Source organism: Hemiscyllium ocellatum, chromosome 26, assembly GCF_020745735.1.
Source record: "Hemiscyllium ocellatum isolate sHemOce1 chromosome 26, sHemOce1.pat.X.cur, whole genome shotgun sequence".
NCBI classification, from domain to species: Eukaryota; Metazoa; Chordata; class Chondrichthyes; order Orectolobiformes; family Hemiscylliidae; genus Hemiscyllium; species Hemiscyllium ocellatum.
The window spans coordinates 34,296,204-34,311,231 of NC_083426.1; the positions used below are offsets into that span (position 1 = coordinate 34,296,204).

The 15,028-nt window shown below is 40.0% G+C and overlaps 1 protein-coding gene across 1 annotated transcript in view; it reads left to right on the top strand.

The window, feature by feature from the left end:
- The window catches only part of LOC132828405 (plakophilin-1), a 59,997-nt gene that overhangs the window by 6,427 nt on the left and 38,542 nt on the right, over window positions 1-15,028 (top strand). The gene's annotated exons all lie outside the window — the stretch shown is intronic.

The following is a 15,028-nucleotide window of genomic DNA, read 5'->3' on the forward strand; positions in this document are numbered from 1 at the left end:
TAACTTAATATGAGACAAATTACCACAACTAACAGAATAGACCTGTACAAAACAAAGCATTTGTTTAAAAAAAAGTTTTCCATTGATCAGAATTGACCAGTACTTTGCAAAAAAGTTTCACATTGTGACCCAATTTTAAGCTTGTAAATGTCTTGCAAGCTGTCTAGCTGAGTCCAGAATGGTGGTAAAGAAAGCACTGAGGAAGAGAAAATCTGCCAAGATTAGCTGGGGGTTGGTGGGTGCAGGCAGAGCGTTTTAGCAGCTATTTCTGTCTTGGAACTTGGGGCACCGCATAGTGTCTCAGCCTCAGTCTTTGGGAGCATCAGAGTAGACTGTTTCGAGAATTTGTTCGTGGAACAAAATACAATTCCAAATTTGGACTAAACTTGTATCTGATAGTTTCAAAGAACATTTCTGCATGGATTTTCCCTGTAAATTTATGACTTGTACAACTTTTATGTACATTTGTAAGGTTAGTTAATCACAGAATTCACTGTTCAAAACATTGTTTGATTTCCATTTTGAAAGATGCTTCTAATCCACAATGGATTGATGATCAGTTTTTCTTTAAATTATGCATAAAGTAAAAATTAACGATCATAAAATATGGTGATATATAAAACTAAGTGTATTGTATATTACCAATCGTTCTGGTATAATGCATGTTTTGTTAACATGAACTTGCTGTTAGGAAATTGCTGAATTGGGGACACTGTTTCTAAAGCGTGAAATTTTAAAGTGTGTGTTGGCTGCAATGCAATTAAATTGCCAACACTTTAAGCGCTATTTCTTAAGCGGGATTTTTCTATAATGCGGGGTTGCACAAGAACGCAATCATCGTGTTAGAGAAGAACTACCAACATTTGTAATTAAAAATTGTTGCAGTTGAAAAAGCTAAGTATTCATTATGTCTGAATATGGTCCAGTGCAATTGTAGAGTTAGAGAGATGTACAACATGGAAACAGACCTTCTGGTCCAACTCGTCCATGCCAACCAGATATCCCCATCCAATCTAGTTCCACCTGCCAACACCCGGCCCATATCCCTCCAAACCTGTCCAATTCATATGCCCATCCAGATACCTTTTAAACGTTGCAATCATACTAGCCTCCAACACTTCCTCTGGCAGCTCATTCCATATACGTACTACCCTCTATGTGAAAAAGTTACCCCCCCCCCCCCGGTCTCTTTTATATCTTTGTCCTCTCATCCTAAGCCTATGCCCCCCACTCCAGGAAAGAGACTTTGTTCTTATCCATGCCCCTCATGATTTGTAAACCTCTGTAAGGTCACCTCTCAGCCTCCAGCGCTGCAGGGAAAACAGCACTGCCTATTCAACCACTCCCTATTGCTCAAATTCTCCAAACTTGGCAACATCCTTGTAAATCTTTTCTGAACCCTTTCAGGTTTTGCAACATCCTTCCGATAGGAAGGAGACCAGAATAGCATGCACTATTCTAAAAGTGGCCTAACCAATGTCCTGTACAGCCGCAACATGACCTCTCAACCCCTGTACTCAATACTCTGACCAAGAAAGGAAAGCTTACCAAATGCCTTCTTCACTATCCTAATCTACCTGAGACTCCACTTTCAAGGAGCTATGAACCTGCACTCCAAAGTTTCTTTGTTCAGCAACACTCCCTAGGACCTCACCGTTCAGTGTATAAATCCTGCTAAGATTTGCTTTCCCAAAATGCATTTATCTAAATTAAACTCCATCTGCCACTTCTCAGCCCATTGGCCCATCTGATCAAAATCCCATTGTAAACTGAGGTAACCTTCTTCTCTGTCCACTACACCACCAATTTTGGTGTCATCTGCAAAATTACTAACTTACTTACTAAACCTCTTATGCTCGCATCCGAATCATTTCTATAAATGACGAAAAGTAGAGGACCCAGCACCGATCCTTGTGGCAGTCCACTGGTCACAGGCGTCCAGTCTGAAAAACAACCCTCCACCACCACCCTCTGTCTTCTACCTTTGAGCCAGTTCTGTATCCAAATGGCTAGTTCTCCCTGTATTTCAAGAGATCTAAGCTTGCGAATCAGTCTTGCATGGGGATCCTTGTCGAACGCCTTACTGAAGTCCATATGGATCACGTCCACCATTCTGCCCTCATCTATTCTCTTTGTTACTTCTTCAAAAAACTCAATCAAATTTGTGAGACATGATTTTCCACTCACAAAGCCATGTTGACCATCCCTAATCAGTCCTTGCCTTTCCAAATACATGTACATCCTGTCCCTCAGGATTCCCTCCAACAACTTGCCCGCCACCAACGTCAGGCTCACTGTTCTATAGTACCCTGGCTTGTCCGTACCACCCTTCTTAAATAGTGCCACCATGCTAGCCAGCCTCCAGTTGTTCGGCACCTCTATCGCTTAACATTTTTATAAATGAACTATAACTTGATCTTAACAATGTTAAAAATCAAAGGTTATAGTTCAACAGGTTTAATTGGAAGCACACTAGCTTTCGGAGCGCCACTCCTTCATCAGGTGGTTATCATCAGGTGGTGAAGGAGCGTCGCTCCGAAAGCTGGTGTGCTTCCAATTAAACCTGTTGGACTATAACTTGGTGTTGTGTGATTTTTAATTTTGTATGCCCCAGTCCAACACTGGCATCTCCAAATCTTGATCTTAACAAGTTTTCCTGTTAAAGCCCTTAACTATGTGTGTGTGTGTGTGGTTAACTCTGTGGGAAACATGGCAACCATTTTTCTCACCGTAAGTCCAAAGTAGAAATGAAATCTATGCATAGTTGTTTGACAGCAGTTTTGCAAGAATAGAACCTCTCTCTGCCCTTTGATTAGTACCTGGCAGTAGGTATCAGGTGTGTTATTTGACTCTGGTTGCATTAAGTGGAACCAGTTCGTTTTCATATCTAGCAACCCTCATTTCCAGCAGAAACTATTGAATGCAGATGAGACATAACACTTCTGGCCTTTTTAAAAAATGTCTTTTAATTGTCTTAATGAAAGAAGACATTTCCAGTTTTGGTGATGGGGAAAAAAGCCACTTCACTGTGTTATTTTTCCTGTTTGGGGCAGAATAAACCCCATCTAGTCCCCAGTGGTTTTCAGCCATACCATATTTATGAATAGTATCATTTTGACCAAAATCAGTACTTAAGAGTTGTGTGTTTTAACAAGTTCCATTCTTCCGCTGTTAACAAGTTCCATTATTCAAAATATTCAGCCAGAAATTTCCAGCCAATGTACCCACTGCTTGACTTGCATAATTGGAAATATCTAATTATTAAATGTTACAGTCATGATGCAACATTGCATTTAGGAAAAAATAAGTCTGGTTATGAATAATTTCATATTAATATGTCAATATCTTATTTCCCTGTTAAAATATTAACACACATTAGAAGGCTATTAGAATATTAGAAGGAACGGGAAGTAAAAAAACATGAATATGCTTGCCTGTTTTGATTGTGTTTTAATGAGCTTTCAACTATTTTCTGTTACTTGTCTGGATTAAGCCTGTTATTGTACACCTAATAGGACATGGGCTGCTTTCTGTAATATTGGCAATTAATGCCTCAAATGTAGATGAAAGCAGTTTTGCTACTGATTGACATGTTTGATTTTGCAGATTTGATATTCTCAAACCTGTGGGACAAAGGGGTATTCTTTTTAATTGTGCCACACCTGTTCCCCACCCAGTTTTTGGGTGTAACACTAAAAATGTGACCGGGGCTTCTATTGTTAAGAAACTAGTTTTACTACAAGATGTCTGAGTACAATTGCTTGTTTCTTGCCTTAAATTTTAAACCACTACTCTTGCCTGAAGATAAAAGGAGTTTGCAGCTTTTCAGACGACTTTCTGGTAGAATCATAGTACGTGGTATTCAGTATAGAAGGAAGCAATTTAGCTCAATAAGTTTAACTTTTTCAAAGAGCATTGCAGTTTTTCCCACTTCCCCACTTTCCCCAGATTCCTGTAGATCTTTCTCCTCTGAATATATAATCCAGCTCCTTTTTTGAAAATTGTCACACTTCTAGAATTTGTTTTCTGGTTCTTTAATCAACCACTGAAAGTTTAAGTGGTTACTGAAAATTGTACGTGCAAGCATAATTAGATTTTATGCTGATTTTTGGTAGAACACTTGGAGAAATTCCTGATGCTTACTCATCATATTCTAAATCAGTTTGGTCAAAGTCAAAACAGTAATAATGTCACTTTTATTTGCCCCATATTGCGCACAAAATCAGAGCAGATGTAGGCTGTTCAACTTCTCAAGCCTGCTCTGCCAGTCAGTTAGATCATGTCTGATCATCCACCTCAACATGAATACCTCTCCTCTCTTCCCATAAACTCTGTCGTATTTAATTTCCAGAAATCTATAAGGTTCCTAAATATATTCAGTGATATTACCTCCACAGTCTTCATCGGTAAAGAATTCCTAATGTTCACTGTCTTTTGAGTGAAGAAATTTCACCGTATCTCCATTGAAAATGGACCACCATTTATCCTGAGACCATGACTCCAACCAAGGGAAACATCATCGCTGCATCCAGTTTCTCCAGCTCTGGCAGTGGTGAACCTTTCAATGAGATCCCCTCTGATTTAGCTAAACTCTTGTAAATATAACACAGTCGACTCAATGTTTCCTCATATGGCAAACCTGCCATCCCAGGTATCAGTCTGATGAGCCTTCACTGCACTCACTCTATGACAAGTATATATGTTCTTTGATAAGGAGACCAAATCCATACTGAATCCTCCAGGTGTTATTGCATCAAGTAAGGCTTCCCTTGCTGCTGTATTTATTTGTTCTTGCAGTGAACGTCAACAAATTATTTGTCTTCCCAGCTGCTTGCAGAAACTGATGCTTGTTTTCATTCACCAGTAAATAAGGACATCCCAGGTTCCTTTTTACATCCGCCTTTCCCAATCTATCACCATAAAATGTAGAAAGAAAAGTAAGCCATTCAGTGAGATCAGGGCTGACCTGATAATCCTCAACTCCACTTTCCTGTCATTTCCCAATAACCCTTGCTTCTTGCACTGATTAAAAATCCTGGCCTTGAATGCAGCCAGTGATGCAGCCTTTACGGCTCTTTATTTTGTTTTAGTTTATATTATTTTATTTCCACAAATTTACTACCCTCTGAGAGAAGAAATTCCTCCTTATCTCTGTATGAATCATCAACCTGTTACTCTGAGATTGAGCCCCGGTCCTAAATTCTACCAAAAATGGAAGCAAAATCTCTGTATCTACCCTGCAAAGTCCATATGACACGGTGTTTCAGTGAGATCCTGTCATTCTTTTGAACTCTTATCAGTATAAGTTGAATGTATCATTTAAGTTCACTCTGCCATTCTGTTTTTCTTCCTAAAATGGACAACATACTGCACCTACCATTTATTTGCCCACTCATTCAACTTGTCTAAATCACTCTGAAACCTTTTGATATCCTTCGTACCATTCATATTCCAACTGTATTTTGTGTTGTCAGCAAACTGGAAGTATATTTGATTCTCTTCAAATCATTGATATATACTGTGAATAGCTGGGGCTAAATTGCTGATCCAGTACCCTAATTGTTACCACCTTGCATTCTAAGAATGACCCATTTATTCCTACTTTGATTCCTGTCTGCTAACCAATTCTCAATCCATGTATATTACCACAAATCCCCCGTACTTTGATTTTGCACAGTAACCTATTTTGTGGGACTTAATCCAAATACATCCACCAGTTCTTCCTCATCTATGCTATTAGTTATATTCTTTTTAAAAAAAAACTGCAGTTGGTTTATCAAACCTAATTTCCCTTTCATAAATCCATGCTAACTTTTTCTAATCCTGTTAGGATTTTTAAAGTATCCTGTTACCACATCCTTTATTACAGGCTCCAACAATTTTCCTGTTACTGATATTAAGCCAGCTGGTCTGTAACTCCAAGTTTTGCCCTCCCTCTTTTTTAAAGTGTCTACAGAATTTTGAAAGATGACAGCAAATCCGTTCATTATTGTGTGGCCATTTCCTTTAGTATTCTGGAATGTAGATTACCAGGCACTTGGAGTTGATCATCTTTCAGTCCCAGTAATTTCTCCAGAATTTTTTTTAACTAATGTTATTTGTCTTCGATTCTTCCTTCCCAAAAAATTCCTTGTTTGCTTAGAACTTCTAGGAAATGTTTGTATTTCTTCTGCGAAGACAGAACAAAACTGTTTGATTGTCATTTTTTCTATTCTTTGTTCTTGTTGTTATTTCTATTTTATTAGCATTTACTATTTTTCCCAAATAATTAAACTCTTAGTTCACCTTACTGGATTCTGAATTGCTCTCAGTCCTTAAGTTTGCAACCTTTTTGAACAACATTATATGACTCCTCTTTGGATCTAATAGTCTTGCTGATTAATTTTGTTAACTGTATTTGGATCTCTTTTTTTTTCCTGTTGTGCCTTTTTGCCTTGTTCTTTTCTTAAATGTTAACCATTGTCTTTTCACTGACTTGTCTTTTATTGAAGTCTATTGCAGCTGACTCACTTCTGGTACGTAGTTTTCTTTGTTTAGTTTGAGGATCCCTGTTTTTGATTGGACTACTTCACTTCCTGTACCAATGGTGAATTCTATCATATTATGGTCCTTTTTTTACCCCTGAAGGACCTCTTGCAACAAAAGTAATTAATGAATGCTTTTTCATTGCACAAAACTGAATCTGTGAAAGTCTGCACTCAGTTCCTCAACATACTAGTCTATCTTGTACGCACTCCAGGAATTCATATGTAACACTATTAATACAGTGTAGCTGATTTGAAGTCACCCATCATTGCTGTAGTACTCTTGTTGAATACATCACTGATCCCCTGTTTAATGCTACCTCACCACTATGGCTTGGAGATGTACAGGCAAGTTCCAGTAATGTTTCCTTCCCATTGTTGATTTGTGGCTCAATCCAGACTGATTCCACATCCAGATTTTCCTGTGTCAATATCCTTTCTCATTAGGACAAAGATTTCATCTTTCACTAACAACGCCACCACCCCCACCACCCCAATTTCTCTTTTGTTTGTCCTTTCTGAAAATTGAATGCATCCTTGATGTTCACATTTCCCAGCTTTGATGATGCTGTCGCCAATTCTCTGTAATCACAAACATGTTGTGTCCTGTACAACTATCTGTACTGTTAGTTTGTCAACCCTGTTGAAAATGTTCATTTCTTCAGATGTAATATTTTTAGGCTTGTCTTTTTGGTGTTTCTTTTTACCCTTTTTGTTGTATTTCAGCATTATTTGTATTGAATTGTGGAGTGAGCTTGATGGTAATGTTAACTGTAAGCTACATGACTGTGCTGCTGCTCCAAGGTCAGTGCGTGCAGATCAGTATACCAATGTCATTCCAAGCATTGGCGTATGATTTTTGAAGTCACTGCTACATATGGACCTTGGAAATCTATGCAGAAGGAAAATGAGTTGGATAGAAAATAGCTGTAGGTCAAATCACCTTCTCTTACTCTGATGTGCACTCTTATATAAGTGCTTTGGGATGACCCAAGCCAAATTTAAGCTAATTTTGAAGAAATAAATTACTGTTTTTATTTTTCTTCTGATTCAGAACTATAGTTATATTCTTCTATTGACAAAAGTCTGGACGCTTTTTAAAATAAAACTGGTTTGCTACTTCAGTGGACTAGTTGATATTAAATATCCAGTTAGGGCAGTAGGCAATGGATTAAGGGGGTAAAAGCAATGACTGCAGATGCTGGAAACCAGATTCTGGGTTAGTGGTGCTGGAAAAGCACAGCAGTTCAGGCAGCATCCGAGGAGCATTAAAATCAACGTTTTGGGCAAAAGCCCTTCCTCAGGAATATAGGCAGAGAGCCTGAAGTTTGGAGAGATAAGCTAGAGGAATGTGGGGGTGGGGAGAAAGTAGCATAGAGTACAATAGGTGAGTGGGGGAGGGGATGAAGGTGATAGGTCAGGGAGGAGGGTGGCGTGGATAAGTGGAAAAGGAGCTAGGCAGGTAGGACAAGTCATGGGGACAGTGCTGAGCTGGAAGTTTGGGACTGGGGTGAGGTGGAGGAAGGGGAAATGAGGAAACTGTTGAAGTCCACATTAATGCCCTGGGGTTGAAGTGTTCTGAGGCGGAAGATGAGGCGTTCTTCCTCCAGGCGTCTGGTGGTGAGGGAGCGGCGGTGAAGGAGGCCCAGGACCTCCATGTCCTCGGCCGAGTGGGAGGGGGAGTTGAAATGTTGGGTCACAGGGCGGTGTGGTTGATTGGTGCGAGTGTCCCAGAGATGTTCCCTAAAGCACTCTGCTAGGAGGTGTCCAGTCTCCCCAGTGTAGAGGAGATCGCATCATTCCCTCCCCCACTCACCTATTGTACTCTATGCTACTTTCTCCCCACCCCCACCCTCCTCTCATTTATCTCTCCACCCTTCAGGCACTCTGCCTGTATCCCTGATGAAGGGCTTTTGCCCGAAACGTCAGGTTTACTGCTCCTCTGATGCTGCCTGAACTGTTGTGCTTTTCCAGCACCACTAATCCAGAGAATGGATTAAGGAAGCAAGGATAATTACAACCAAAATGTTCATTCTTTGATCACTGAAGGATGATGCTTTTGAAAGTGCAATAGTAGGAATTTTAGCTACAGTCAAATAGTGTACCAATACACTCAGTTTCTAATCTAAGTGGTCATAATGTTCCAAAGTGCAAAAACGTGGGTAGGCAACAAAAGTAGGAGAATTGACATGGCCTTTTGTTTTTACCAAGTTCATTATTGATAGTGGGTGGCAACTTGTTCTTTTTTTCTGCTTTGCTTTGCCAAATTTTGTATTTTATCACTGCTTATTTGGATGTTCCGTAAATCTTGATCAAATCTTAGACCAGTTGCCAGAATAGTTGAAACTAGGGGATTGACATTAATACGTGCTGTTTTCTGCATGACATTCATAACATTTTACAGAAATTCTGCTGTCCGTTTTTGGTGTTCTGTGGAATAGGAATCCACACTTAATTATTATCCAGGCAGTCATGATGTGAGGTTGATACCCACTGAGTGGCAAGTTGTTTCAGGAATGGCCCACGGTGAGAAATGGACCAGAATCGGATGTGTGGGAGGATAAAGTTGGTAATGAAGCAAGGTTGGCAAAATACAATGAGAAAAAGTACGAGGCCTCATGGTAGGATCCCTCCAAAAAGCACAACGCAATTCGGAATGAGCCAAAAAAAAATAGATCCAGTCCATCACTTCAGTTGGCCAAAGCTGGATTGAGGGTGTCCTTGAGAATTTTAGTTGCAGACTGGTTAGTCTTTACAAGGTGAGATAATTGGAAGAACAGATTTCACTACAAGGTGTGGGTTGTTGCTGCAATCTTCATAGTACAGGTGGTGGAAGATATAGACAGAGAAGTTTCATTTAAGGGCAATGCATCATCAATCCATGGTTAATGTTTAGCCTGCAATATTGCTGCAACTATAGATAATAAGCTTATTGACAGCAAGTACCTTGTTCACATTCGAGGGAGATTCAGTGAGAGACAATGATTACTGATCCACCGACAGAGTCCACAGAGTCAGAACTGGAAAATGTTATTTGGATGGGATATTTGGGTCACTTCTTGTATGAAGCAGCATGCAATATGTGTTGGATGATGTTGGGAAGAGCAAAGAGGAAAACTGTATATTTATTCAACATGAAGTCAAGCCTTGTCCAGGAGCCAGGAAAGTAGAAAAATTGAAGAGTACTGAAGAATTAGGATGGGATTGAAAGGGCACAGTACCTGAGGGGAAAAAGTGAAGGAATGGAGGATGATGACAGAATTATTTAGGAAAGGTCTTTTTACTTTTTTTAGAAAGGGCAGTCAAAAAGTGGAAATAAAAGTGATCGATTTGGGCGGCCAAAAAATAGCAGTTTTAAATCTTGAAAACTTCTTTTATGATTGAACTTAATATATTAGCTGTAGATATTTTGATTGCTTTTTTATAGGAAGTATGAATATATTCCAGTACCCCACCCTTCGGATGAGCAATTGAATTAAATAGGGAAGATCTTCCTTTCGACACCTGTGCTTAAAGGATCACATGAATGATGCACACTAGAGCCAGAAACACTCACACACCCAAAATAGAATCTGCCCAAAATTTCATCTAGTAATTAAGTATGTAATTAACATTTGACAGACTGTATGGGTGTGTAATTATTAGGTAGATATATGCTTCTTTTCTCTATATTAGTGATCTTTTGCACACAAGAGACCATGGAATGCAGGTTCATAGCTCCTTGAAAGTGGCGTCCTAGGCAGATAGGATAGTGAAGAAGGTGTTTGGTATGCTTTCCTTTATTGGTCAGAGTATTGAGTACAGGAGTTGGGAAGTCATGTTGCGGCTGTACAGGACATTAGTTAGGCCACTGTTGGAATATTGTGTGCAATTCTGGTCTCCCTCCTATCGGAAAGACATTGTGAAACTTGAAAAGGTTCTGAAAAGATTTACAAGGATGTTGCCAGGGCTGGAGGATTTGAGCAATATGGAGAGGTTGAATAGGCTGGGGCTGTTTTCCTTGGAGCGTTGGAGGCTGAGGGCTGATCTTATAGAGGTTTTCAAAACCATGAGGGGCATGGATCGGATGAATAAACAAAATCTCTTCTCTGGAGTGGGAATGTCCAGAACAAGAGGGAATAGGTTGGGGTGAGAGGAGAAAGATATAAAAGAGAGCTTAAGGGGCAACTGTTTCATGGAGAGGATGGTACATGTATGGAATGAGCTACCAGAGAAAGTGGTGGAGGCTAGTACAATTGTAACATTAAAAAGGCGTCGAGATGGGTAAATGAATAGGAAGGGTTTGGAGGGATATGAGCCAGGAGCTGGCAGGTGGACTAGATTGGTTTGGGATTTCTGGTTGGCATGGACAAGTTAGACCAAAGGGTCTGTTTCCATGCTGTACATCTCTCTGACTCTATAAGCGCTAAAGGGCGGCATGGTGCTTAGTGGTTAGCACTGCTGCCTCACAGTCCCAGGGACCTGGGTTTGATCCAGTCTTGGGCATCTGTCGGTGCGGAGTTTGCATATTCTCCCAGTGTCAGTGTGGGCTTCTTCCGGGTGCTCCGGTTTCCTCCCACAGTCCAAAGATCCCCATGGGAGACTGGTTGGCAAGGTTAGATCTCATGGAATACAGGGAGAATTAGCCATTTGGATACAGAACTGGCTCAAAGGTAGAAGACAGAGGGTGGTGGAGGAGGGTTGTTTTTCAGCCTGGCAGCCTGTGACCAGTGGAGTGCCATAAGGATCAGTGCTGGGTCCACTTCTTTTTGTCATTCATATAAATGATTTGGATGTGAGCATTACAGATGACACCAAAATTGGAGGTGTAATGGACAGCGAAGAAGGCTACCTCAGAATTCAAAAGAATCTTGATCAGTTGGGCCAATGGGCTGAGAAGTGGCAAATGGAGTTTAATTCAGAAAAATGCGAGGTGCTGCATTTTGAAAAAGCAAATTTTAGCAGGACTTATACACTTAATGGTAAGGTCTTAGGGAGTGTTGCTGAACAAACAGATCTTGGAGTGCAGGTTCATAGCTCCTTGAAAGTGGAGTCGCAGGTAGATAGAATAGTGAAGAAGGCATTTGGTATGCTTTCCTTTATTGGTCAGAGTATTGAGTACAGGAGTTGGGAGGTCATGTTGCGGCTGTACAAGACATTGGTTAGGGCACTGTTGGAATATTGCATGCAATTCTGGTCTCCTTCCTATCGGAACGGTATTGTGTAACTTGAAAGGGTTCAGAAATGATTTACAAGAATGTTGCCAGGGTTGGAAGATTTGAGCTACAGGGAGAGGCTGAACAGGAAGGGCTGTTTTCCCTGGAGCATCGGAGGCTGAAGGGTGTCCTTACAGATGTTTACAAAATAGTGAGGCGCATGGATAGAATAAATAAACAAAGTCTTTTCCCTGGGGTGGGGACATCCAGAACTAGAGGGCATAAGTTTAGGGTGAGAGGGGAAAGATATACAAGAGACCTAAGGGGCAACTTTTTCATGCAGAAGGTGGTACGTGTATGGAATGAGCTGCCAGAGGAAGTGGTGAAGGCTGGTACAGTTGCAACATTTAAAGGCAGTTGGATGTGTATGTGAATAGGAAGGGTTTGAAGGAATATGGGCTGAGTGCTGGTGGTGGGACTAGATTGGGTTGGGATATCTGCTCGGTGTGGACGGGTTGGACTGAAAGGTCTGTTTCTGTGCTGTACATCTTATGACTGTGTCTTGGTTAGGTGAATTGGCCATGCTAAATTGCCCCAGTGTTCAGGATTGTGTAGGTTAGGTGCATTAGTCAGGGGTAAGTATAAGGTAGGGGAATGTGTCTGGGTGGGTTACTCTTCATACGGTCGGTGTGGACTTGTTGGGCTGGAGGGCCTGTTTCCGCACAGTAGGGATTCTATGATCGATAAAACAAGTTCAGTCTTGACATTTTGAATGTTTCTATTTCTAATTTAAATTTCTCTTTGACTAATGGAGAACATTAGTTGTATATAGATGTTTCTAATTGAACTTGAAGCAACATTCCAGTAGTGGTGCTGTTGGAGGCACAGTGGATCAAATCACTTCCCTCTGAGTTATAAAACTTTTGCGATGATTTATCTTCATTAAATTTCAAATTCTATTACTCTAGTTGATTTTTAACAAATTCCTTTTCCTCTAACTTTAAAGAGCTATCAACTCTTCATCCTATATGTATGCCAGCTAGAAATTGCTGTAATATAGTATGTGTAACCATAAATCAATCTTTATCTATGACGCAAAGGAGTGAATTTTAATTATAATTGCTTTTCTGCTCTTAAGCCTGTGTCAGCAAGTTATTATTTAATTTAACTCCTTTTACTTGTAACTCCCAGTCCTTACTGAGATGGGCTGAAGGGTGTCACCCAAACTCTGGGTTTTGGATGTTGAAATAATTTTTTTAAATCAACACCACAGCGGAACCCTTAATTTTAAATAAAAGGCAGAGTTTATTAACAAACCATTAAAAACACGGGAAATGCTTGTTTACTTCATTCACTCGCACATAATCACTTGGGAAATTTGAAGACAATGGGATGGAAAATTGATAATTCAAGGTTTTTATACATTGAGGTATTAAAACTTAGTTAAAGTGAGTAGCAATTTCTCAGAGTTCACTGTCCAACAATAGTGTTCTCGGTGAGTTGAGCCCAGCAGTTTTGCTTTCAACAGGCAAAGTGTAGGCTTCTTTCCAGCCAGCAACTTGGAGACAGAATGAAGAATCCAACATAGGCCATTGACTCAGCCTGGAGACTTTTTTAAAGAAATCAGTCAGTAACTGACTTACAATTCCTGAATTGAACATTTTAAGTCATTCAACGAGCTCTGATTCTGGATATTTCTGGCCTCTCCCAGTGAGCTGATTGGAAGGCTGTTAAGCTAAGAGTTCATATTCGTTGAATTGTGATTATTCACACAGCGCAGAATCCATATCAAAATATTACACTTTCCACTCCCTTCTGCAAAACTTTAATCAAGGTGGTTTTGCGCACCCCTGATTTAAAAACAAAGACTGCTTAATTGTACCTCAGCCAGAATGTTTTAATCTGTTCAATGTACCACACTTCAGAAGGTATGTTGAAGGCTTTAAAAGATGCAAGCTACACAACTTGTGTGACAATGAAATATTTCCAGTATATGAAGGTACTAATGGAATGGTGTCACATTCTCCTCAAGAGCAGAGTGGGAATGTAAGAATTTGGTTGCTCAACATTGGAAAGGGTTTTGAGAGAAATTTAGAAGAAACTATTCAGAGTAGTAAAGGGGCTGACATGGATTTGAAGTAATTACTAAATGAACACTTTATACTCAGCATGTTATACCAATCTGCAATGTACTTCCTTCAGGGCTGGTGGAAGCAACTTCAATAATACCTTCAAAGGGAATTTGGATAAGTTCTTGGAGGAAACAGTTGCAGTCCACTGTGTTATGGACCCGGCTAGACCCTTCAAAACATTTCAAGAAAGTAACACAGACCCTAATTTTGTCAGGTTTTTTCCGCAGGTGTAACCCCAAGAGGGATTCAGTTGGCTAAGGCCACATAGCTTAAAACAAGCAGAATTTATTTACAAGAAACACAAACAAAAGAGAACAAATACTGAATAACTTAGCCTATCCAAAAATCCAACAGTTCATCCCAACTTAATGATGCTGTTCCAAATACTTACGACAATCCCCCTAATCATCCCTTGACACAAAAGGTAAAATAAAACACAGGGTTTGACGGGATAGGTGTCGGAGAGAGAGAGAGGAGGATCGGCCAGGACCTGCCTCTTTGAGTCCAGTAGCTTTGACAACTGCCTGACTGCTTTCAGTGAATAGCCAGACCAAACCAGACAGAGAAAAGCCAAGCTGGGAGAATTGGCCATTCTCCTTTCATTGTACAAGTGTTTTTTTTTTTAAACAAAACCTGAAAACCTTTTGCCTAAGGACTTTGAGTATCTGTTAGCTATCATCAAACTGGCCCTAAATCATCGAAACCCAGACATTTCAGAACCTATGTCTTTTACGACCTCTCTGGGAAAAAAAACCAAGAACAACATAACCTTGTTAAGGAGCAACATTGTCACAACTGGAACTGGATAGATATGGCACAGGAATGCTAGGTTTTATGGTCTTCTGTGTTTTAAGGTACTTTGATACTAAGTCAAACAAAACAACAGTGTGAATCAGAAACAAGCTGAGTAATTTTATAATTTGATATTTGTTCATTTGTAAAATCCTTTTAAAGAAGGGACACAAAGTGTAGATTAACTATGAGTCTCTGCTGCAAAATTGGTAATTGTTACGATTTTAGGCCTACAAAATGGATGTAACAACTTGAAATTTAGATCTATAGGTAGATAGATCGATATCTATCTCTTAACTATATTTTCTAATCAACCTGTCCAGCGACACCATTACACAACTGCAGAGCAGATGGGACTTAAAACTAGGTCTCCTGATCCAGAGATAGGAACACTACCTCTGTACCACAAGAGCCCCATGGATCTTATCTATGTTTTGTACTCAAT